At 53.7% G+C, this 23,852-nt stretch overlaps 1 long non-coding RNA gene across 1 annotated transcript; it reads left to right on the top strand.

Moving 5' to 3' along the window:
• Window positions 1-13,069: 13,069 nt before the first annotated feature.
• On the top strand, window positions 13,070-23,468 carry LOC132537614 (uncharacterized). The gene is made up of 3 exons (XR_009549070.1): window positions 13,070-13,170; window positions 20,106-20,185; window positions 23,099-23,468. It is a non-coding gene; the product is annotated as an uncharacterized LOC132537614 (long non-coding RNA).
• Window positions 23,469-23,852: the final 384 nt, after the last annotated feature.

Raw genomic sequence — 23,852 nt, 5'->3', positions numbered from 1 at the left:
TCATTAGCTACTGGGACTCTAATGGCTCTCTTTGAGCCTGATTTACAGTAACGGTAATCACCTCTGGAGCAAGCTTATCCCTGTAATTAATAGCCCGGCTTATCTGGGAGCCTGGGGACCCCGCAGAGACACAGGGGACAGGCTCCAGGCCCACCCTGGCTCCCCTGTTGCACCTCTGGGGGTCGGGGTGGGGGTGTTGGGGTGCAGGGAGCACCTTGCCGGTCTGCCTCAGGGAGGGGGGCAGTAAGGATCCCCACTTCTCACTTGGGAGCCAGTGGGCCCCAGTTTCCTGCAGACTCTCCACACGGGGGCCTCTGCACACTATGGTCGAGGGAGGGGTGGGGGTGGGCAACTATGGAAGCTTTGGCAAATCTTCCAGGAGACCCATGAGGACACGAGAGGGGGCAGAGTAGAGCCCAACTCCCTGCAGCACTGAGCCAGGAGGGGTCCCTGGGCCACTTTCCTCACTTTGAACCCCAATCTCTGACGCCTTCCACTTCTCCCAGGCACCCGGCAAGCTGCACTTTCTAAGGTTCTCTTCCTGGGATGGGAAGGGGCTCAACGGGAGATAGGAAGCCCCGGGTCAAGTCCAGTAACAAAGGACAGCACCCAGGGAGCCCATGGAGGGTGGGCAGGGCTGTGGGGTCTCTCATCTCTCAGCACCCTGCACAGCACCCAGGGAGCCCATGGAGGGTGGGCAGGGCTGTGGGGTCTCTCCTCTCTCAGCACCCTGCACAGCACCCAGGGAGCCCATGGAGGGTGGGCAGGGCTGTGGGGTGTCTCCTCTCTCAGCACCAGGCACAGCACCCAGGGAGCCCATGGAGGGTGGGCAGGGCTGTGGGGGTCTCTCCTCTCTCAGCACCCTACACAGCACCCAGGGAGCCCATGGAGGGTGGGCAGGGCTGTGGGGTCTCTCCTCTCTCAGCACCCTGCACAGCACCCAGGGAGCCCATGGAGGGTGGGCAGGGCTGTAGAGTCTCTCCTCTCTCAGCACCCTGCACAGCACCCAGGGAGCCCATGGAGGGTGGGCAGGGCTGTGGGGTCTCTCCTCTCTCAGCACCATGCACAGCACCCAGGGAGCCCATGGAGGGTGGGCAGGGCTGTGGGGTCTCTCCTCTCTCAGCACCCTGCACGGCACCCAGGGAGCCCATGGAGGGAGGGCAGGGCTGTGGGGTGTCCCCTCTCTCAGCACCCTGCACAGCACCCAGGGAGCCCCATGGAGGGTGGGCAGGGCTGTGGGGTGTCTCCTCTCTCAGCACCCTGCACAGCACCCAGGGAGCCCATGGAGGGTGGGCAGGGCTGTGGGGTCTCTCCTCTCTCAGCACCCTGCACAGCACCCAGGGAGCCCATGGAGGGTGGGCAGGGCTGTGGGGTGTCTCCTCTCTCAGCACCAGGCACAGCACCCAGGGAGCCCATGGAGGGTGGGCAGGGCTGTGGGGTCTCTCCTCTCTCAGCACCCTACACAGCACCCAGGGAGCTCATGGAGGGTTGGCAGGGCTGTAGGGTCTCTCCTCTCTCAGCACCCTGCACAGCACCCAGGGAGCCCATGGAGGGTGGGCAGGGCTGTGGGGTGTCTCCTCTCTCAGCACCTTGCACAGCACCCGGGGAGCCCATGGAGGGTGGGCAGGGCTGTGGGGTCTCTCCTCTCTCAGCACCCTGCACAGCAGCCAGGGAGCCCCATGGAGGGTGGGCAGGGCTGTGGGGTGTCTCCTCTCTCAGCACCCTGCACAGCAGCCAGGGAGCCCCATGGAGGGTGGGCAGGGCTGTGGGGTGTCTCCTCTCTCAGCACCCTGCACAGCACCCGGGGAGCCCATGGAGGGTGGGCAGGGCTGTGGGGTCTCTCCTCTCTCAGCACCCAGCACAGCACCCGGGGAGCCCATAGAGGGTGGGCAGGGCTGTGGGGTCTCTCCTCTCTCAGCACCCTGCACAGCACCCGGGGAGCCCATGGAGGGTGGGCAGGGCTGTGGGGTCTCTCCTCTCTCAGCACCCGGCACAGCACCCGGGGAGCCCATGGAGGGTGGGCAGGGCTGTGGGGTCTCTCCTCTCTCAGCACCCGGCACAGCACCCGGGGAGCCCATGGAGGCTGGTCTCTATGCCCTGTACCCCGCTGGGTTCCATGCTGGCTGGAAGGGTGCTCTCTCCACACATCATGGCCGCCCAGCACACTGATGCTTTGCTGTTGTGTCTGTGGGTCCGACTCCCATGTGCTGACCAGGTTGAGAGCACTAAGGACACAGATGGCACTGAGAGCAGCTCCCCCCCTCACACACAGACTCCCAAAGGAGTGCACGGGGGTGGGGGGGGGGTCTGGTGGTGGCACACCTGCTTGAGCCGGGTTCAATCCCCCGGTCCCCACCTGCAGGGGAAAAGCTTCAGGAGGTGAAGCAGCACTGCAGGTGTCTCTCTGTCTCTCTCCCTCTCTATCTCCCCTTTTCCTCTTCCCTCTCAGTTTCTTTCTCTATCAACAAAAGAACAAAAGGTGTGTTTAGACAGCAAGCGAGCACCGTTACATGCAAAGCCAGACACCACCCCACCCACTCACACTTATACACACACTTTCTCTCTTTAATTTTTAGAAAGGTAGAAAAAAGAAGAGAAGAGAAGAGAAAAGAAAAGAAAAGAAAAGAAAAGAAAAGAAAAGAAAAGAAAAAAGAAAAAAAACAGGGCCCTGCTCAGCTCTGGCTGATGGTGGTGCTGGGGATGGAACCTGGGACCTCAGAGCCTCAGGCAGGAGAACCTTTTAGATACAAAAGGCTAGACTATACTACTTTTGCAGCCCTAGTTTTTTAAGTTTATAGGGAGAGAAAATAGAGAGAGATATATAGATAGATAGATAAATAGATAGATAGATAGATAGATAGATAGATAGATAGATAGATAGATAGATAGATAGATAGATAGGGATACCAGAGCTCTATTCAGCTCTAGCTGATGGTGGTGCTGGGGACGGAACCTGGGACCTCAGAGACTCAGGCATAGAAGTTGTCTGCAGAGCCACTGTGCTATTTCCTCAGTCCTATTTGTTTTGTTATAATGAGAGGTTTACAGAGAGAAAGGAGGGAGGAAGGGGAAGGGGCATGGGGAGGGGGAGGGGGCGGGAAAAAGAGAGAGACCAGAGCCCTGCTCAGTTCTGGCTGATGGTGTTCCTAGGGATTGAACCTGGGACCTCAGAGCCTCCTGCAGAAGAGTCTTCTGCAGAATCATTATGCTGTCTTTCTTGCTTTGTTTTGTTTTAATGTTTTATTTATTTATGAGTGAGAGAGACCGAGACCAGGGCCCTGCTCCGCTCTGGCTCGTGGTGGTGGTGCTGGTGGTTGGACGCCGGGCCTCAGAGACTTAGGAAGAGAGTTGTTTGCAGAACCATTATGCTGTCTCCCCAGATCCCAACACTGTCTGTCCATCGCTTCTGCCCCTGTCAGTGTCTGGGACTTCGTAGGTACTCAAAGAACATTTGTTGAGCTAAATGCCTTTGCCTGTGCTCTCCCAAATAAAAAACCGGAAAGAGCCGGTCTTATTTAAAAAAAAAAAATCTGGAAGGGGAGCTCCTATTCCACAGTAGGTGATCCTTTCCCAGTGTGCGTCTTGCCAGATCTCTTGTGCTCTTGATCCCAGGGGGCATGGTGATACTCATTAAAGAGCAGTGTAGTTTCATTAGAAACCCTTATTTTCAGAACTTTATAGCTCGGCCACAAAAATGCACTCCGGGCAAAGCAAAAAGAAGCAGGGGGGAATGGCTAGCTTTCGTCTGGAAGTAAATGGGTTTATTTTATAAATTTTTATGCATTTTCCACACATAAACAAACGGGCAGATAAACCCTTCTTTAATGGAAGGATTGGGAGAAGGAAAAACGATATTCTGGCACTGGGAGGATGGGGTGGGGAGCGGGGCAGGGAGAGAGACCTGCGGGGGCTGGAGGGGCCGCTCGCAGGAGGTGGGGCCCAGCTGGCACTGGCCCCAGGTCCTTCCACAGCCCCTGACACCAGGGTGACCCCAGCTGTGAGGCCCCCCGGGGGCAGCTGCTGCCCTCAGCACTTTGTGCGGGTGTACTGAGTCCCCGAGGACAGGCCCTTCTGGGAAGGATGTTTGGAGCAGTGGATTCATAGTGCCGGCGCTGAGCCCCAGTGATGACCCTGGAGGCAAAACAAACAAACAAACAAACAGAAATCTAGAGGGAAGGGGAGATAAAAATAGAGAGAGAGATCTGCAACGCTGCTGCTTCACCACTCATGAGACATCCGTCCTGCAGGTGGGGACTGGGGGCTTGAACTTAGGGCCTTGTGCACTGTACTGTACATGCTCTACTGGGTGTGTCACCCCCTGTCCCCTGACCAGGATCTTTTTAAAAGAAGTTTTTTAAAAATTTTTATATGTATTTATTTATTTTCCCTTTTGTTGCCCTTGTTGTTTTATTGTTGTAGTTATTATTGTTGTTATTGATTGTTGTTGTTGTTGTTGGATAGGACAGAGAGACATGGAGAGAGGAGGGGAAGACAGAGAGGGGGAGAGAAAGACAGACACCTGCAGACCTGCTTCAACGCCTGGGAAGCGACACCCCTGCAGGTGGGGAGCCGGGGGCTCGAACTGGGATGCTGGTCCTTGTGCTCTATGCCATGTGCACTTAAGCTGCTGCACTACCGCCCGACTCCTGATCAGTATCTTTATAAGAGAAAGGAGGAACCAGGAGCGGTTCATCTATGAGCATGAGGCCCCGGGTTCGAGCCCATGCAGTATGGGAACGCCACTCCCAGGCAGCTCCATGGAAGGTGGAGTGGTGTCGCGGTGTCTCCTCTCTGCGTCCTTCCCCTCCTCTCTTTTCTCTTTCTCAAACAAATAAAGAATTAAGAAAGGGGGCAGGCGGCGGGGGTGCACCTGGTGGAGCACACACATTACAACGCGCAAGGACCTGGGTTCGAGCCCCTCCCCCCACTTGAAAGCTTCAGTAGTGGTGAAGCAGGGCTGTAGGTGTCTCTCTGTCTCTCTCCCTCCCCTCCCCTCCCCTTTCAATTTTTCTCTGTCTCTAGACAATAATAAACAAATAATAAAGTAAAATACCCTGCTGCAGGGGGGAAGCTTCATGGGAGGTGGAGCACACCCGCAGGTGTCTCTCTGTGTGTGTGTCTCTCCCTCCCCTCTCAAGTTCTCTCTTTGTGCTATCCAGTAAAAATAGAAAATGAAAAAAAAAAAAAGAGGGGAGGCTGAGTAGTGGTGCATTTGGCTGAGCACACAGTACAGTGTGCAAGGACCTGGGGTTAAGCTTCATGGCGGGGAGGACGGCAGAGTTGCAGCTGTCTCTCTGTCTCCCCTTTCCCGATGGATTTCAGTTCCATCCGTATCAAAGAAAGACAAAAAAAAAATAAAGGAAGGATAAAGAAAGAAAAAAGGAAGGAAGGAAGGAAGGAAGGAAGGAAGGAAGGAAGGAAGGAAGGAAGGAAAGAGGAGAGAACTGGGTTGAACAGTGACACACCCAGTTAAGCGCACAAAGTACTAAGTGCAAGGGCCTGCACAAGGATCCAGGTTCAAGCCCCTGGCTACCTACCTTCAGGGAGACAGCTTCACAATCAGTAAAGCAGGTCTGCAGGTGTCTCTCTTTCCTTCTCTCTCTCTCTGTCTCCCTTTTCCTCTCAGTTTCTCTCTGTCCTAGCCAATAAAATGGAAAAAAAAAAAAAGGCTGTCAGGATCAATGGATTTGTAGTGGCAGCACTGAGCCCCAGAGATACTCCTGGAGGCAAAATAAGTAAGAATTGGGCTGGGAAGTTTACTTAGAGGTATCGTGCTCTGGCTTTATTTCCTGGGATTGGAAGAGAGAGAGAGAGAGAGAGAAAGGTTCAGACATAGAGCCACAGAGAGAAGAGAGATGAGCTGAGCTGGCCGATCACGTGGGCAGGGCTGGTCCTCCTCACGACATGCAGACAAGGACACAGGCACAAAGGGCACGTGTGGGCTTGTCAGGGCCGGAAGAGGAGCAGTACCAGAGGGAGCGGTCTCCTGTGGCAGTGTGAAGGGGCCTGTCTGTCCCCTCTGTGTGACTAACTGTCCACAACTGTGTTCAGCCAAGACACAAGTACCAGCCAGAGAGGTAGCCCAGTAGATAAGATCTCGGGGCTTGCACGCATGAAGGCCTGGGTTTGAACCCCAGCACCGTGTCTGTGAGAGCTCAGGAATTCAAGACAGACAAGCACATTTATTTTCCTAAATATTTTACTTATTCTAGATGAGAGTGATGCAGACAGAACCCTGTTCAGCTCTGTATTGAACCTGGGATCTTGGAGCCTCAAGCAAAGAGAGTCATTTGTGGAATCACTATGATGTTTACCTTGTATCATTATTAATTATTATTATTATTATTATTTCATTATTTTTACAGGCTATTTTACCCAGAGCCCTGCTCAGCTCTGGCTGGTGGTGGTGGCGAGGATTGAACCTGGAACCTTGGAGCCTCAGGCAGGAGAGTCATTAGCAGAACCATTATAGTCCTGCACATTCATTTTATAATTAAACAAACAAAAAAAATTCCCCTGCCTCAAAAGAGAACTGGTGACTCCTGTGTTTGGGGTGACTTTTCCTTCTTCAGGGGGGCAGGCACAGGCCTCCAGTGAGGGGCTCCCCACCCGCTCCCCGGCCCTCTGCAGAGGTCCTGCCCCCTCCCCCCTCCCTCCAACGTAGGCAGCCCCTGAGGCCTTTCCCACCTAAAATGCAAATGAGCCTCCCAAGTTAATCTGAACCTCCTGCCCCTGCCCCATCCGCTGTGGGAAAGGAAGAAGTGAAAATTAAAAGAAGGAGGAGGAAGAGGAGGAAGAGGAGGAGAGACCTATTAAAACCCAGTGAGGGCTGAGCCCTTCCAGTAAAGGGGCTGGACCCATGGGAGGCAAGGCTCATCCAATTGCCAGATGTTTTAGAACGCAAAGCAGGACCCGACAGTCCCTGGGAGAGACAGAGTCTGCACGGGTGACTCATCTAGAAGGGGTCTGTGGCGGTTTCCTGGGCCGCGTAGTGAGTGACCACAAACCACGTGGCTTAAAACAACTGCCAGTTGGGGGGGGGGGAGCTGAAGACAGTTCCCTGGATACCTGTCCCAGCACCACATGGGAATGCCCCAGCACCAGAGGAAGCTCTCTCTCTTTCTCTCTGTGTTTTTCTCCATTTACATTAAAACTTAAAAATGAAAAGAAAAGTTGGCTCAGGAGCAATGAGCTTGGGCCTGGATCTGTTGAAAAAGAGAAAGAAAAAAGAAAAAAAAAAAGAAAGGAAGGAAGGAAGAGAGGGGAAAAGGGAGAAAAAGAGAGGGAGAGTGCGAACCAGAAAGAAATAAAGGACATTCACAAGTAGAAGCAGACGTTGGTGTGACTTAGAAAGGAAGAGAAGGCAGGACCACAGGAAAAAATGGGCAGATAGATAGATAGAGAAATAATTGTCAACCCACATCTGTGATCTTGGGAGAACCACTGCAGTTTCCAGTGGAGGGAATGGGGACACAGAGCTCTGGTGGTGGGAACAGTGTGGAATTATACCCCTGTCATCTCATAATTTTATAAATCAATATTAAATCACTAAAAAAGAAAAAAAGAAAAAGGAAGAGAGAAAGAGGAAGGGAAAGGAAGGAAGGAAGGAAGGAAGGAAGGAAGGAAGGAAAGAAGGAAGGAAAGGCCCCAAACCCTATCTGTCCATCCTCTCAGAGTCCTGGAAGCTGGAAGTGTGAGGCCAGGTGTCTTCAGAGCAGGCTCCCTGCAAAGACCCGAGGGTGTCCATTCCCTGTACCCCTCACATCGCTGCAGTTCCAGGGCTGTGGTGTCCTGTGACCCGTGTCATGCAGGAGATGGTCCCTCTACACACCTGTGTGTCCTCCCAGCAGGGCTCCATCCCGGGATTCAGGGGTCACAGGATCAACCACAGCTAAGACCCTAAATCCAGACAAGGCCACAGTCTCAGATTCCTGGGGGGCAGGAGTTTTGAGGGTGTGCTAATCAAATCGGTACAGGAGTGGGGAGGCAGCATGGCGGTGGTGCTCAGGGCTGGCACACAGGAGATGCCAGTGGGCTGGGGAGACAGCAGGATGGTTCTGTAAAGAGACTCTCCTTCTCCAAGAAGGATGACAGAGGACCTAGTGGGGGGTTGTATCGTTATATGGGAAACTGGGGAATGTTATGCATGGACAAATTATTGTACTTACTGTTGAATGTAAAACATTAATTCCCCAATTAAAAAAAACTAAGAAAAAAGGAGACTCTCCTGCCTGAAGCTCTGAGGTCCCCAGTTCCAGCCCCAGCACCACCATCAGCTAGAGCTGAGCAGGGCTCTGGGAGCTCTCTCTCTCTCTCTCTCTCTCTCTCTCTCATTAAAATAAACTCACAAAGACTCAAATCCCAGCTGTCAGTAATATCTGGCACCGAGGCACCTGCCCTCCCAGCGACCGGCTGTGCCCTCAGTAATCACCAAATCACCATCAGCCATGCCCAGAGGGTTGAAGGCAGAGGTAGCGCCTGCAGGTGAATTTAGTTTTTATACATCTCAAAGACAGACCAAGGGCCCCGGGCATGTGCGGCATGGTCTCTTGGGTCTGGACTATCTATTCTCAGAGACAGAAAGGCAGATACGAGAAGAGAGATGGAGAGACAACAAAGCCCCACTCCCCCGTCCTTAGGTGCCGAGAATCAAACTCAAGACCTCACATGGCCAAGTAGTTATCTCCTGATAGGATGGCTGGCTTTTGCTTTTTCTTTTCTTTCTTTCTTTCATTTATTTTCCTCCAGGGTTATCAGAGGCTCAGTGCCTACACTACAAATCCACCCCTTCCAGTGACCACCACCCCCCTTTTTTCTTTCTATTTTATTTGATAGGACAGAGAGAAATTGAGAGAAAGGGGAGGACAGAGAGGGAAAGACATGGTCCAGGAGGTGGCACAGTGGATAAAGCACTAGACTCTCAAGCATGAGGTCCTGAGTTCAGTCCTTGGCAGCACATGTAAAAGAGTGATGCCTACTTCTTTCTGTTTTTCTCTCTCTCCTCCTATCTTTCTCATTAATAAATAAATAAAATATTTAAAGAGAGAGAGAGAAGGAAAGAGACAGAGAGACATCTGCGGACCTGCTTCAACAATTGTGAAGTATCTCCCTGCCAGTGGTGAGGCGGTACTCGAACCCGGGTTCTTGTACAATGTAATATGTGCACATAGCCAGGTGTGTCACTGACCAGTCCCAGGATGGCTATTTATTTATTTATTTATTTATTTATTTATTTATTCCCTTTTGTTGCCCTTTAAAAAAAATTGTTGTAGTTATTGATGTCGTCGTTGTTGGATAAGACAGAGAGAAATGGAGAGAGGAAGGGAAGACAGAGAAGGGAAGAGAAAGACAGACACCTGCAGACCTGCTTCACCGCCTGTGAAGTGACTCCCCTGCAGGTGGGGAGCCGGGGGCTCGAACCAGGATCCTTACTCTGGTCCTTGTGCTTTGCGCCATGTGTGCTTAACTCGCTGCACTACCGCCCAGCTCCCAGGATGGTTAATTTTTAAAAACTTACTGATTTTCCTTCTTTCATGTTTTGATAGAGACAGAGATAAGCAGAGAGGGAGAGAGAAAGAGAGAGAGAGGCAGAGAGAAGGAGAGACACCTGCAGACCAGCTTCACTTCTCATGAGGCTTCTCCCCTGCAAGTGGGGAGCAGGGATTTGAACCTGTGTCCTCACACAAGGAACCTCCCCCTCGAGGCCGTGAACAGGATCCTGGCTGCATCTCAGTCTCCCTCCCCACAGGAGCCCGCTGGTCACATCAGTGAATCCAGACACCAGGGCCACTGATGGGGATGGGGGAGCCCTGTTCCACCATTCATGGCGTCTCTCCCTTTCTGGTGCTCCTATATGAATTCTGGGGGCTTGAACCTGGGTCCTTGAACCTGGTAACATTTGCACTCTGCTAGCTGCTGACTCCCAAGAAGAAATATTTTGTAACACATGGGCAACAAGCCCAACACAACACAACACAACACAACTGATCAGCAGGCTGCGTACCTTGCCACGCTCACAGCCCTGATTCGAACCCAGGCACCACATGGAAGTGATCTGGCACCGGGGGAGACTCTGGTGTCTTGATGTCTCTCTGTCTCTCAGTCAACAGGTGTTAGTATGCATGAGACCCCTTCTGTTTCATTTGGTTTAAATCCCCCCTGCTTAACACTATTCTATTTACATAACCACTTCATTCTATTTACATAACCACTGTCAACAAGTACCACCCTCCCTCCAGGGCATTGGTGGTTCAGTGATAGGATTCTCGCCTGCTCCACCCCCTCCTTGTCACACTCTGATTTTCACCAGTCACTTTTCTCTCCACCCTCTCTATGTCACATCCTGTTTCCACCCTACTTGGCAAGTATATATAAAGACAGCATTGTGAGTTTTACAGTACTTGAGTTTAGCTTAGCTCATCTTAGATTGTGCTGTGTCCTGCATGAATAAAGAGATACTGCCTACAGCTCAACCATGAGTCCCTGGTCATCTGTTACCCACCCGTGAAGCCAGCCCGGCGAAAACAACATAACCCATCGAAAACAACAAACAGGAATGAAAAAGCGAGTCACAAGCAGGGAGGTCATGGTGCTGAGGAATCAACGATGTAGGGAGAGTAGAATTTGTAAAGTGCCTGTGGGGACAGGGGGAAGAACGCCAAGGCAGGAGGCTGAGTTGTTTCTTGACGCCACCTTCACAGAGCTGAGTGAGACTCAGAGTCCCTACACCATCACCACAAGCAGCCCACCAGCACCTTCTCTGGGGCAAGAAGCCAAGGGACTCCCGGCTCTCATGGCTGCCTCTGTGTCTTCAGCAGGACGGGCTGGGGGCAGGGCGAGTGGTGGTGCACCAGGGGTCGGGGGAGCACACATGTCACAGCCACAGGGACCCAGGTTTGAACCCCACTCCCCACCTGCAGGAGGAAAGCTTTAAGAGTGGTGAAGCAGGTCTGCAGGTATCTCTCTGTCTCTCCCTCCCTGTCTCCCCCTTCCTCTCAATTTCTCTCTGACCTATCCAACTAAAGATAGAAAGAAGGCGTGGGGGGAGTCGGGCAGTCGTGCAGTGGGTTAAGCACACGTGACACAAAGCTCAAGGACCGGACCGGCGTCAGGATCCCAGTTCAAGCCCCCGGCTCCCCACCTGCAGGGGGGTCACTTCACAGGCGGTGAAGCAGGTCTGCAGGTGTCTGTCTTTCTCTCCCCCTCTCGGTCTTCCCCTCCTCTCTCCACTTCTCTCTGTCCTATCCAACAACGATGGCATCAATAATAACGATAATAACTACAACAATAAAACAAGGGCAACAAAAAGGGAATAAATAAATAGTTTTAAAAAGAGGGGGTGGGCTGGGCAGTGGCATACCCAGTTAAGCGCACATATGAGAGACACACTGTCTCTCCCTGTCTTTATCGCCCCCTCCCCTCTCAGTTTCTCACTATCCTACTGAATAAAAATTAGAAAGGAAGGACATAAAATAGAAAAAGGGAAAAATGGCCACCAAGAACTCTGGATTCATAGAGCTGGCACCAAGCCCCAGTGGCAGAAGGAAGGAAGGAAGGAAGGAAGGAAGGAAGGAAGGAAGGAAGGAAGGAAGGAAGGAAGGAAGGACAAATGGCCACCAGAAGGGGTGGATTCATAGTGCTGGCACAGAGCTTCAACAATAACCATGGTGGCAACAAAAATAAGAGAATGAATGAATGAATGAATGAATGATGGTTTGGTCTGCAGACCCAGCTCCCTCATGCCTCAGCCCAGTGAGTATTTGTTGGAATACAGAGTTCTCAGGGAATGGCCCATACCTACCAGGAGAGACAGCCCAGGTATGTGTGAATGTACGTGTGTGTGTGTGAGTGTGTATGAGTGTGTCTATGTGTATGTTAATGTGTGAGTGTGTGTGTGTTTGTGTGTGTGAATATGTGTGTGTGAATGTGTGTGAATGTATGTGAATGTGTGTGTGCGTATGTGTGTAAGTGTGTGTTAGTGTGTGTGCATGTGTGTGTGAATATGTGTGTGAATGAATGTGTATGTGTGTGTGTGAATGTGTGTAAGTGTGTATGAGTGTGTGTGAGTGTGTGTGTGTGAATGTGTATGAGTGTGTGTGAATGTGTGTTTGAATGTGTGTGAATGTGTGTCTGTGAGTGAGTGTGTGTGAGAGCGTGTGTGTGTGTGAATGTGTGTGTGCGTATGTGTGTGTGTCTGTGTGAGTGTGTGTGTGTGCGTATAGGTGTGTGTATGTAAGTGTATGTGAATGTGTGTACGAGAAGGCCCAGTGCTATGCGTATGAGAAGGTCCCCAGGAAAGACACCGTCACCCTGAGCTCAGGGACACCAAGGAGGTGTCCCCTTCCGTCCCCACCAGGATGACAGGGTCTTGGGCACTCTGTCTGGTTCCCTTTTCACACTGAACTCACGGTAATCAGCATCTGCTTCCAGTCAAGGAAGTCCTGTGATAATTCAACCGTGACCCCCTGCCCATCCCAGTGATTCCGAGTCTCCTGGGCTGAGCCTCCCTCCCTACCTCCCATGGGGCGCCGGCTCTGTTCCGGGATCATCAGCACCACCCTTGGAGCTGATCAGTTCTCTGGAGCAGTGCAGCCCAGGGCTATGACATCATTAGCTCTGGGACGTCAGCTGGACGGGGTCATTCGATCCGTCGCTGTATTCCAGGGAATCAAAAGCAGATTCTCCCCACCACCACACACACACACACACACACACTCACACACTTACAGATCCACACACACTTTCTCACACACACACACACTCTCACACTCTCTCACACACTCACAACTCACATTCACACACACACACACTTACACACACACTCACAGATTCACTCACACACTTACAGATTCACACACACTCACACACACACACACTCACGCACACACTCACATACACACACACTCACAGAGTCACACTCACACACTTACAGATTAACACACACACTCTCACACACACACTCACATTCACACAAACACTTTCTCTCTTACACTCACACACACACACACACTCACTCACACTCACACACACACTTTCTCTCTCACACACACTCACTCACACACTTACAGATTCACATACACACACTCACACACACACTCACACATTCACACATACACACACACACATACACACACACACAAAGCACAGCTTCTACTCAGCTCCAAGAGCCAGGTAAGATTCTCCCCAGCATGGAGGCCCAGGGTTTGCCAGTGACAGGGGCAGTGGAACCTGCAGATCCCGGGCAGATTGTGTTCAGACACTGGACAGTCAGGCAGAACCTTGGTAATATGGCTGGATGTGGAACCCAGCCCTCCTCCTTTTACTTTCTTTGGGAAAGAGAATCAGAGAGAAAGTGTAGTCCTGTTCCACCCTCCATGGAGCTCCCTGGGTGCTGTGCCTGGTGCTGAGAGAGGAGAGACCCCACAGCCCTGCCCACCCTCCATGGGCTCCCTGGGTGCTGTGCAGGGTGTTGAGAGAGGAGAGACCCCACAGTCCTGCCCACCCTCCATGGGCTCCCTGGGTGCTGTGCCTGGTGCTGAGAGAGGAGACACCCCACAGCCCTGCCCACCCTCCATGGGCTCCCTGGGTGCTGTGCCTGGTGCTGAGAGAGGAGAGACCCCACAGCCCTGCCCACCCTCCATGGGCTCCCTGGGTGCTGTGCAGGGTGCTGAGAGAGGAGAGACCCCACAGCCCTGCCCACCCTCCATGGGCTCCCTGGCTGCTGTGCCTGGTGCTGAGAGAGGAGAGACCACACAGCCCTGCCCACCCTCCATGGGCTCCCTGGGTGCTGTGCAGGGTGCTGAGAGAGGAGAGACCCCACAGCCTGCCCACCCTGCATGGGCTCCCTGGGTGCTGTGCCTGGTGCTGAGAGAGGAGAGACCCCACAGCCCTGCCCACCCTCCATGGGCTCCCTGGGTGTGGTGCCTGGTGCTGAGAGAAGAGACACCCACAGCCCTGCCCGCCCTCCATGGGCTCCCTGGGTGCTTTGCCTGGTGCTGAGAGAGGAGAGACCCACAGCCCTGCCCACCCTCCATGGGCTCCCTGGGTGCTGTGCAGGGTGCTGAGAGAGGAGAGACCCCACAGCCCTGCCCACCCTCTATGGGCTCCCTGGGTGCTGTGCCTGGTGCTGAGAGAGGAGAGACCCCACAGCCCTGCCCACCCTCCATGGGCTCCCTGGGTGCTGTGCAGGATGCAGAGAGAGGAGAGACCCTCACAGCTCTGCCCACCCTCCATGGGCTCCCTGGGTGCTGTGCAGGGTGCTGAGAGAGGAGAGACCCTACAGCCCTGCCCACCCTCCATGGGCTCCCTGGGTGCTGTGCCTGGTGCTGAGAGAGGAGACACCCCACAGCCCTGCCCACCCTCCATGGGCTCCCTGGGTGCTGTGCAGGGTGCTGAGAGAGGAGAGACCTTCACAGCCCTGCCCACCCTCCATGGGCTCCCTGGGTGCTGTGCCTGGTGTTGAGAGAGGAGAGACCCCATAGCCCTGCCCACCCTCCATGGGGCTCCCTGGGTGCTGTACATGGTGCTGCCATGTGGTACTGGGAATCGAACCCAGGGCTTCATATCAAGGCAACACTCTCCCCTCTCTGTATCTATCAAAGTGAGAGAGAAGGAGGGTGGTTATAATGGCCACTGGTAATGGTACTGACTCCTAATGATAACCCTATTGGTAAAACAAGGTAAGATAAGATAGGGTAGGATAGGGTAGGGTAGGGTAGGGCGTTGGACTAGCTTCATGAGCGAAGACAGATGACCAGGGACTCATTGCTGGGTTGTATGCAGTATCTCTTTATTCATGCAGAACAATCTAAACCAAGCTAAGCTAAACTAAAACTAATATACTGGCCAAGTAGGGTGTAAACAGGATGTGACGTAGAGAGGGTGGAGCGAAAAGAGATTGGTGAAAATCAGGGTGTGACAAGGAGAGGGGGCGGAGCAGGTGAGAATTCTACCACTGAACCACCAATGCCCTGGAGGGAGGGTGGTGCTTAGTTAACAGTGGTTATGTCAATGGAATATAGTGTTGAGCAGGGGGGATTAAACCAAATGAAACAGAAGGGGTTTTCAGAAGCAGAATTAGAAGCATACCAACAGTAGGGTAGGGTAGGGTAGGGTAGGGTAGGGTAGGGTAGGGTAGGGTAGGGTAGGATAGAACAGGACAGAACAGAATAAGAGGGCTAGATGGTGTTACACCAGGCTAATCACACAGGCTACACAGGCTACTATGTGTAAGGATCTGGGTTCAAGTCCCTGCTCCTTACCTACAGGGGAAGCTGTATATGTGATGAAGCAGTCTGCAGGTGTCTCTCTGGTTCGCTCAGGAAAGAAAGGGGGGAGGAAATGAAAGGAAGGGAAGGGAAGGGAAGGGAAGGGAAGGGAAGGGATGGGAAGGGAAGGGAAGGGAAGGAAAGGGAAGGAAAGGGAAGGAAAGGAAAGGGAAGGAAAAAGAAGGGAAGGGAAGGAAAAAGAAGGGAAGGGAAGGAAAAGGAAGGGAAGGGAAGGGAAGGGAAGGGAAGGGAAGGAAAATGAAGGGAAGGGAAGGAAAAGGAAGGGAAGGAAAAGGAAGGGAAGGAAAAGGAAGGGAAGGAAAGGGAAGGAAGGAAAAAGGAAAAAATGGCCTCCAGGAGCAGTGGATTCATAATGCCTGCACTGAACCCCAGCAATAACCCTGGAAGCAAATAAAAAAAATTAAAAGGAAAAAAGAGCCTTGAGAAAAAGGGCCCTACTCAGTAGAGATCTTCCTCATATCTGCGTCCCGTCAAATCACAGAAAGGGAGCAGAGTGCATTCAGATGGAGAGAAACCTAAGGATCTCACCACCTCACGCCAGAGAAGGACTTCCATCAACAGACCAGGAAATGGCAGGTGTAGGAGAGGTTGTGGAGGAAAAAGATTCTGCTCCACTGCTGGTGGGAATGCAAACTGGGGCAGCCCCTGTGGAGGCTGTGTGCAGAGTCCTTAAACAAATAAAAGGGGGTTGTCTTATGGCCCAGCAATACCACTCTAAGGCATTTATCCAGTGGACACTCAAACACTCATTCAAAGGGACATCTGTACCCCTGTGTTTATAGCTGCATTATTCACAGCACCCAAAGAGAGGACGCAGCCTAAATGCTCATCAACCGATGACTGGCTAAAGAAGTTATGATATAGATATAGATATAGATATAGATATAGATATAGATATAGATATAGATATAGATATAGATATAGATATAGATATAGATATAGATATAGATATAGATATAGATATAGATATAGATACATACACCATGGAATACTACTCTGCCATCAAAAATGATATTGGGTCCTTTGGGACAAAGGGATGGGACTGGAGGTGATGATACTTAGTGAAATAAGTAGAGATGAAAGACCGCTACCAGATGGCTTCACTTCTATGTAGCATCTAGAGATCTGATACACAGGAACTTGCAAACAAACAAACAAAAAACCCAGAAGCAAGCAGGTTGTTTCTAAGACTGTGGGAACTCTGATGGTGATCTTTGGGAGGTGGGAGGGTGGGGATTTAGAACTCTGGTGGTGGGTGTGATGTGGAAGTACACATTGTAATCTCACAATCTCGTAACAAACTAGCAATAACAAATTTAAAAATGGCAGAAAAGAAAAGTTGTAGCCAAGAATCAAATGACAGCATGCCCAGAAGTGGGGGAAGTGTGCCAAGTAGCTGGAAGGATCAGAATCATGCAGGAATGGTGTCAGAAACGTGCGTGTGAATATGTTCTGCATAGACTATGTACATAAGCATAAACAACACATATGAGAAGTCAACACAGAAAAGATCTTGCCGACAGTGGCCTCTGTCTCCATGTCCTTGTGACAACTGTGTCCTTGTGACAACTGTGTCCTTGTGACAACTCGAGTTCTAGATCAACAATTCCTTAATAAAGAGGAAAAAAAAGATAATCAAGAGGGAAGAAAGAAAGAAAGAAAGAAAGAAAAAGAAACACACATGAAACTGAATAAAATACCAATTTCTTTTTTACTTTTCAATTTTATTCATAGTTTTTTTTTATTTAAGAAAGGATTAACAAACAAAACCATAAGGTAGGAGGGGTACAACTCCATACAATTCCCACCATCCAATCTCCTTAACCCATCCCCTCCCATGATAGCTTTCCCATTCTCTATCCCTCTGGGAGCATGGACCCAGGGTCATTGAGAGTTGCAGAAGGTAGAAGGTCTGGCTTCTGTAATTGCTTCCCCGCTGAACACGGGCGTTGACTGGTCGGTCCATACTCCCAGTCTGCCTCTCTCTTTCCCTAGTAGGGTGGGTCTCTGGGGAAGCGGAGCTCCAGGACACATTGGTGGGGTCTTCAGTCTAGGGAAGCCTGGCCGGCATCCTGATGGCATCTGGAACCTGGTGATTGAAAAGAGAGTTAACATACAAAGCCAAACAAATTGTTGAGCAATCATGGACCCAAAGCTTGGAATAGTGGAGAGGAAGTGTTAGGGAGGTACTCACTGCAAACTCTAGTGCACTTCTGCTTTCAGGTATATATTTTGCAGTAGTTTATGGATACGTGTGAACATAAGTTCTCTCTCACAGAAACTGGTGTATATCTAGGTTTTGGGAAGTTGTTAGAAAGTGAACCACCTGAGATGGAATTAAAGTATACTATGAAAGGAAAGGTCTCACCCGAGTAATGAAGCCGAAGGGTTGTCATTCCACACGTGAAGTCTCTGGACACAGCCTGAGGTGAAGCATGTTGAGGTGGCAATCGTTGCATTGGTTAGGTTGTGATCGGTGGATTTATTCATAGTTTTATTGTCACCAGGCTGTCACTGGGGCTCAGTAACTGCAGGACGAATCCATTGCTCCTGGAGGCCAGTTTTTCTTCCTTTCCTCTCTTTTTTTTTTTGATAGCAAGAGGGAAGAGAGAAGGAGAGAGACAGAGAGACCCCTGCAGACCTGCTCCTCCGATTGTGATGCTCCCCCACTACAGGAGGGAACCAGGGGCTCGAACCCGGGTCCTTGCGCATGGTGACGTGCTGTTGGTCTGCTTCTAAATTCTGCTTCTAAGACCTTCTGTTTGAGCATCACATTAGGTTCGCTTGTCTTACTTACGATGTGGTCTATTTACATCATCACTGTTTTCCCTGGGTCCCGCCCTGCCTGCAGGGTATCGGCTTAATCCCCACTGGTTAGATGGAAGCTTTCTAGGTTCTGTTCCTGCTCTTTTTTTTGCCCCGCCCCCTCTCCTAGTCATTTCCTTTCCCTTGCCACTTCCAGTGAAGAGACGCATAAAAGGCGATGTATCTGATTAATAAACGAGATACTGCTTCCCAGCTCAGCCATGAGTCCCTGGTCGTCTGTCTCCCTCCCGCGAAGCTAAACCGGCAACTGGCGCCCCAAACTGGGACTGGCAACGTGTGAGCACTCGACCATGTGTGCTGCCATCTGGCCCTATGCAAGCTCCTTTCTATGTTTTTTTTTTTTCACTATTTCTGAGAGAGAAGAGAGAGGAGGAAGACAGAGACAGAGAGTGAGGAGAGACACCACAACAGCATCCCACCGTCCACACAGTGCAAGGGATCAAACCCAGGACCCAGACCTCAGGAGGCCTGTGCTCCACTGGGTGGGTCATCTCCCTGCCCCTCAAGTGTGTTTGAGAACCAGGCAGGACGATGAACAGGCAGGACGATTAAACGGACGGAGGGACAGACAGAGAGTGACACTTGGGGACAGAGCTGATCCCCCCCCCCCCCCCAGCATCCCCAGGCTGCCTCAGCCTGTCAGCAGACCTCAGCAAAACAAACCCGCCCCCGGGTTCCTGCCAAGGCTGTGGGGACGGGGGTGGGGGAGCACAGAGAGCCAGCGCCCGTGCAGAGGCCTCCTAGTTGCTGGGCCCTAGGGGACCTGGGAACTGTTTGATGCAAAGACTCTTCTTTGAGGGCCATGGCACTTTCTTGCCGGTTCCCAGCTGGCCTGGCGCAGAACTTTGCTGTTTCTTCCTCCAGTGAGAAGTGCCTGTTTGTTGCTGCTTGGGGGGGGGGGGTTTCCCCATCAAACTCATTTCAGGGGAGATGTAAGCCCCTGGGTGCTGGGGTGAGAAGGAGCCAGGACCCCAGAGGGCAGACAGCAAGGCAGAATGCTTGGTAGTAAGAGTATAACACCAGGTCCGGGGCATGGACTCCATCTAAGGGTGCCTGGACAGACTGGGAGAGGGGGCAGATGAGGAGGAGGTGGGAATGGGGGAGAGAATGGGAAGCCAGGAGAGGGCATGGAACCAGCAGGTAAGGATGCAAAGGTTGGAGGAGTTGGGCAGTAGCGCAGTGGATTAAGCGCAGGTGGTCCAAAGCTCAAGGACCAGCTTAAGGATCCGGGTTCCAGCCCCCAGCTCCTCAACTGCAGGGGAGTCACTTCACAGGTGGTGAAGCAGGTCTGCAGGTGTCTGTCTTTCTCTCCCCCTCTCTGTCTTCCCCTCCTCTCTCCATTTCTCTCTGTCCTATCCAGCAACGACAACAACAATAATAACTACAATAATAAAACAACAATGGCAACAAAAGGGAATAAATAAATAAATGAAATAAAATTAAAAGGATGCAAAGGTTGGGAGGGCAGCTCCCCTGGAGCTCAGAGGAGAGAGGACCCCTTTGGTTCTCACAAGGGGTCCCCTCTCCCCTCAACTGCTTCCCTCCTGGCTGGTCCCCAGGCCAGGGCACATCTGCTCTCTTATTGGGAGACTTCCTGGCCTATGGAGCTAGGGTCTCACTTCTGTTCTTGTCTTTTTAAAATATTTATTTATTGATTGATTAATTGATTATTGGATAGAGACAGAGAGAAGTTGAGATAGGAGGGGAGATAGAGAGTGAGAGAGACAGAGAGACACCTGTAGCCCTGCTTCACCCCTCCTGAAGCTTCTCCCCCCCCCCCCGCAGGTGGGGAGCAGGGTCTTGAACCCATATCCTTGCACACTGTAGTGTGTGTGCTTAACCAGGTGTGCCACCACCCGGCTCCTTTCTGCTCTCTTCTTTGCTGGCTGTGTGACCTATGGCAAGTTTTTGACCCATTCTGTGCCTGACTTTTCTATATGCACTTAATTTTTTTTTAAAAAAAAAAGATGTTTGTTTATTACTGTTGGACAGAGACATAGAGAAACTGAGCGAGAGAAGCAAAGAAACCCTTGCAGCTCTGCTTCATCATGTGTGAAGCTTCCCATCTTCAGGTGAGGACTGGGGGCTTGAACTGGGGTCCTTGCTCATGGTAACCTGTGTGCATTCTACCATGCGTGTTACCGCCTGGCCCCTCTGTTTGCACTTAAAGCAGTGAAGGTGGGAAGATGTATGCTAACTCCTCCTCCTCCCCTCCTCCTTCCCCTCCTCTTCCTCTTTCCTCCTCCTCCCTTCTTTCTCATTTCTCTTCTTCCTCTTCATCCTCCCTCCATCTCCTCCCTCCACCTCCTCCTTTTTAAAAATATTTTTTCTTTTATTTGAATGATACAGAGATACAGAGAGAGCGACCAGAACACAGCTTAGCTCTGGCTGATGGTGGGGCTGGGGATTGAACCTGAGACTTCAGAGCCTTAGGCAGGAGAGTCTTTGGCAGAACCTAGCCCTCTCCTCCACCCCCATTACTCCTCCTCTTCCTCATCCTCCTCTTCCTCCTCCTCTTCTTCCTCCTCCTCCTGTTCCTCCCTCTCTCCCTCCTCCTCCTTCTCCACTAGTGGCAGCCAGCCTCTAGGCCTGGCAGGGCACCCCCCTCACTGTGGGGAATGGCTGCCCCATGCCCCGTGCCCCATGCTCCGTGCCCCATGCCCCGTGCCCTGTGCCCCGTGCCCCATGCCCCGTGCCCCATGCCCCATGCATCATCCCCCGTGCCCCATCCCCCGTGCCCCATGCCTCATCCCCCGTGCCCCATGCCCCATGCATCATCTCCCGTGCCCCATCCCCCGTGCCCCATGCCTCATCCCCCGTGCCCCATGCCCCGTGCCCCATGCCCCGTGCCCCGTGCCCCGTGCCCCGTGCCCCATGCCCCGTGCCCCGTGCCCCATCCCCCGTGCCCCATGCCTCATCCCCCGTGCCCCATGCCCCGTGCCCCATGCCCCGTGCCCTGTGCCCCGTGCCCCATGCCCCGTGCCCCGTGCCCCATCCCCCGTGCCCCATGCCTCATCCCCCGTGCCCCATGCCCCGTGCCCCATGCCCCATGCATCATCCCCCGTGCCCCATCCCCCGTGCCCCATGCCTCATCCCCCGTGCCCCATGCCCCGTGCCCCATGCCCCGTGCCCCGTGCCCCGTGCCCCATCCCCCGTGCCCCATGCCTCATCCCCCGTGCCCCATGCCCCATGCCCTGTGCCCCGTGCCCCATGCCCCGTGCCCCATCCCCCATGCCCCATGCCCCATCCCCCGTGCCCCATGCCCCGTGCCCCATGCCCCGTGCCCTGTGCCCCGTGCCCCATGCCCCGTGCCCCATCCCCCGTGCCCCATGCCCCATCCCCTGTGCCCCATGCCTCATCCCCCGTGCCCCATCCCCCATGCCCCATGCCCCGTGCCCCGTACCCCATGCCCTGTGCCCCGTGCCCCGTGCCCCGTACCCCATGCCCCGTGCCCCATCCCCCGTGCCCCATGCCCCGTGCCCCATGCCCCGTACCCCATGCCCCGTGCCCCATCCCCCATGCCCCATGCCCCATCCCCCGTGCCCCATGCCCCGTGCCCCATGCCCCGTGCCCCATGCCCCGTGCCCCGTGCCCCATCCCCCGTGCCCCATGCCCCATCCCCCGTGCCCCATCCCCCATGCCCCGTGCCCCGTACCCCATGCCCTGTGCCCCGTGCCCCGTACCCCATGCCCCGTGCCCCATGCCCCATCCCCGTGCCCCATGCCCCGTGCCCCATGCCCCGTACCCCATCCCCCATGCCCCATGCCCCGTACCCCATGCCCCGTGCCCCGTACCCCATGCCCCATGCCCCATGCCTCATCCCCCGTGCCCCATGCCCCTTGCCCCATGCCCCATGCCCCGTGCCCCATGCCCCATCCCCCGTGCCCCATGCCTCATCCCCCGTGCCCCATGCCCCGTGCCCCATGCCCCGTGCCCCATGCCTCATCCCCCGTGCCCCATGCCCCTTGCCCCATGCCCCATGCCCCGTGCCCCATGCCCCATCCCCCGTGCCCCATGCCTCATCCCCCGTGCCCCATGCCCCGTGCCCCGTGCCCCATGCCTCATCCCCCGTGCCCCATGCCCCTTGCCCCATCCCCCGTGCCCCGTCCCCCATGCCCCATCCCCCGTGCCCCATGCCCGCCCTCCCTGGGTGAAGCCCTCTCCAGCATCCTCGTGGCAGAGCTTCAGCAGAGCAGACGCAGACACAGACGTGGTGGCTGGAGGGCGAGCGGGCAGCTTATGCTGGGGACATGCCATCTGGAGGCAGCAGTGACCACCGCCACTCCCAGCTGGGCTCCGCAGAGCCGGCGGGTCACATGTGCGGTGCAGACCAGAGCAGAGGCGAGGGGAGGAAGGAGGAAGATAAGGGGAGGAGGAAGAGAGGAAGAGAAGAAGAGGAGGGAGGAGGATGGGGAGGAGTGAGGAGGAAGAGGAGGAGGAAGAGAGGAAGAGAAGAAGAGGAGGGAGGAGGGAAAGGAATCGAGGAGGAAGGAGAGGTAGGTAGAGGAGGGAGGGGAGAAGGAAGAACAGAAGGAAGAGAAGGAGGAGGGGAGGAAGAGAAAGAAAGGAGGAAGAAGAGGAGGAGGAGGAAGAGGAGGAGGAAGAGGAGGAGGAAGAGGAGGAGGAGGAAGAGGAGGAGGAGGAAGAGGAGGAGGAGGAAGAGGAGGAGGAAGAGGAGGAGGAAGAGGAGGAAGAGGAAGAGGAGGAGGAAGAGGAGGAGGAGGAAGAGGAGGAGGAAGAGGAGGAGGAGGAAGAGGAAGAGGAGGAAGAGGAGGAGGAAGAGGAGGAGGAAGAGGAGGAGGAAGAGGAAGAGGAGGAGGAAGAGGAGGAGGAAGAGGAGGAGGAGGAAGAGGAGGAGGAAGAGGAGGAGGAGGAAGAGGAGGAGGAAGAGGAGCAAGGCAGGTATGAGGGTGACCCAGCAGGACTACACTCTGACCATCCTCGTCCAAACCCCCAACCCGCCCCCCCCGCCCCCCCGCCCCCAGGACTATCCACAGAAGCCCAGATGAACGGCAGCCCGAGGACAAGCCGAACCCGGGGCCCCGCCAAGACCCTCCACTGGACGAAGAGACGAAGGGTCAGAGTGGAGGAGGTCCGAAGGTGCCCTGGGGACGTCCGAGTCAGGGAGACCCGGGTCCCACGCTGCCTCGGTGCCAGACAGTGTCGAGGAGGTGTCTGTCTCAGCCCCCACAAGGACCCGTGCAGGCCGGTCCGGTGCTCAGGCTGTGTGTCTCCTCGGCTGTGGGCTTCATTTCTTCTTTGTTTTCTTCTTTGTTTTGTTGATAACAACAGCGGGCAATTGAGAAGGGTGGGTGAGAAAGAGAGGGAGGAAAAAAAAGAGACATACAGCCTCTGTTCATGAAGTTTCTCCCTGCAGGTGGGGACCAGGGGCTTGAACCTAGGTCCTTCTCCTTATAAACCATAAAGTGAGCACTCAAGCAGGTGAGCCACTGCCCAGCCCCACTTCATCATCATTATTATTATTGTTAATGTTATTATTAATTTGACAGAGACATAGAGAAACTGAGAGGGAAGGGGAAGAGAGACAGAGAGGCGCCTGCAGCCCTGCTCCACTGCTCGTGAAGCTTCCCCTGCAAGGTGGGGACGGGGTCCTCCAGCATGGTAACATGTGCACTCTGCCAGCTGTGCCGCCGCCTGCCCCCGGCCCATGATCTCATCAAGGAAGCGCATTGTCCCAACACGGTGAACATTTCCACAGAACACCACGGGGGGGGGGAC

The sequence above is a fragment of the Erinaceus europaeus genome, chromosome 3 (genome assembly GCF_950295315.1).
Source record: "Erinaceus europaeus chromosome 3, mEriEur2.1, whole genome shotgun sequence".
Taxonomy (NCBI): domain Eukaryota; kingdom Metazoa; phylum Chordata; class Mammalia; order Eulipotyphla; family Erinaceidae; genus Erinaceus; species Erinaceus europaeus.
The sequence above is the reverse complement of the archived record's forward strand: the minus strand, read 5'-3'. Positions and strand labels throughout refer to the sequence as shown.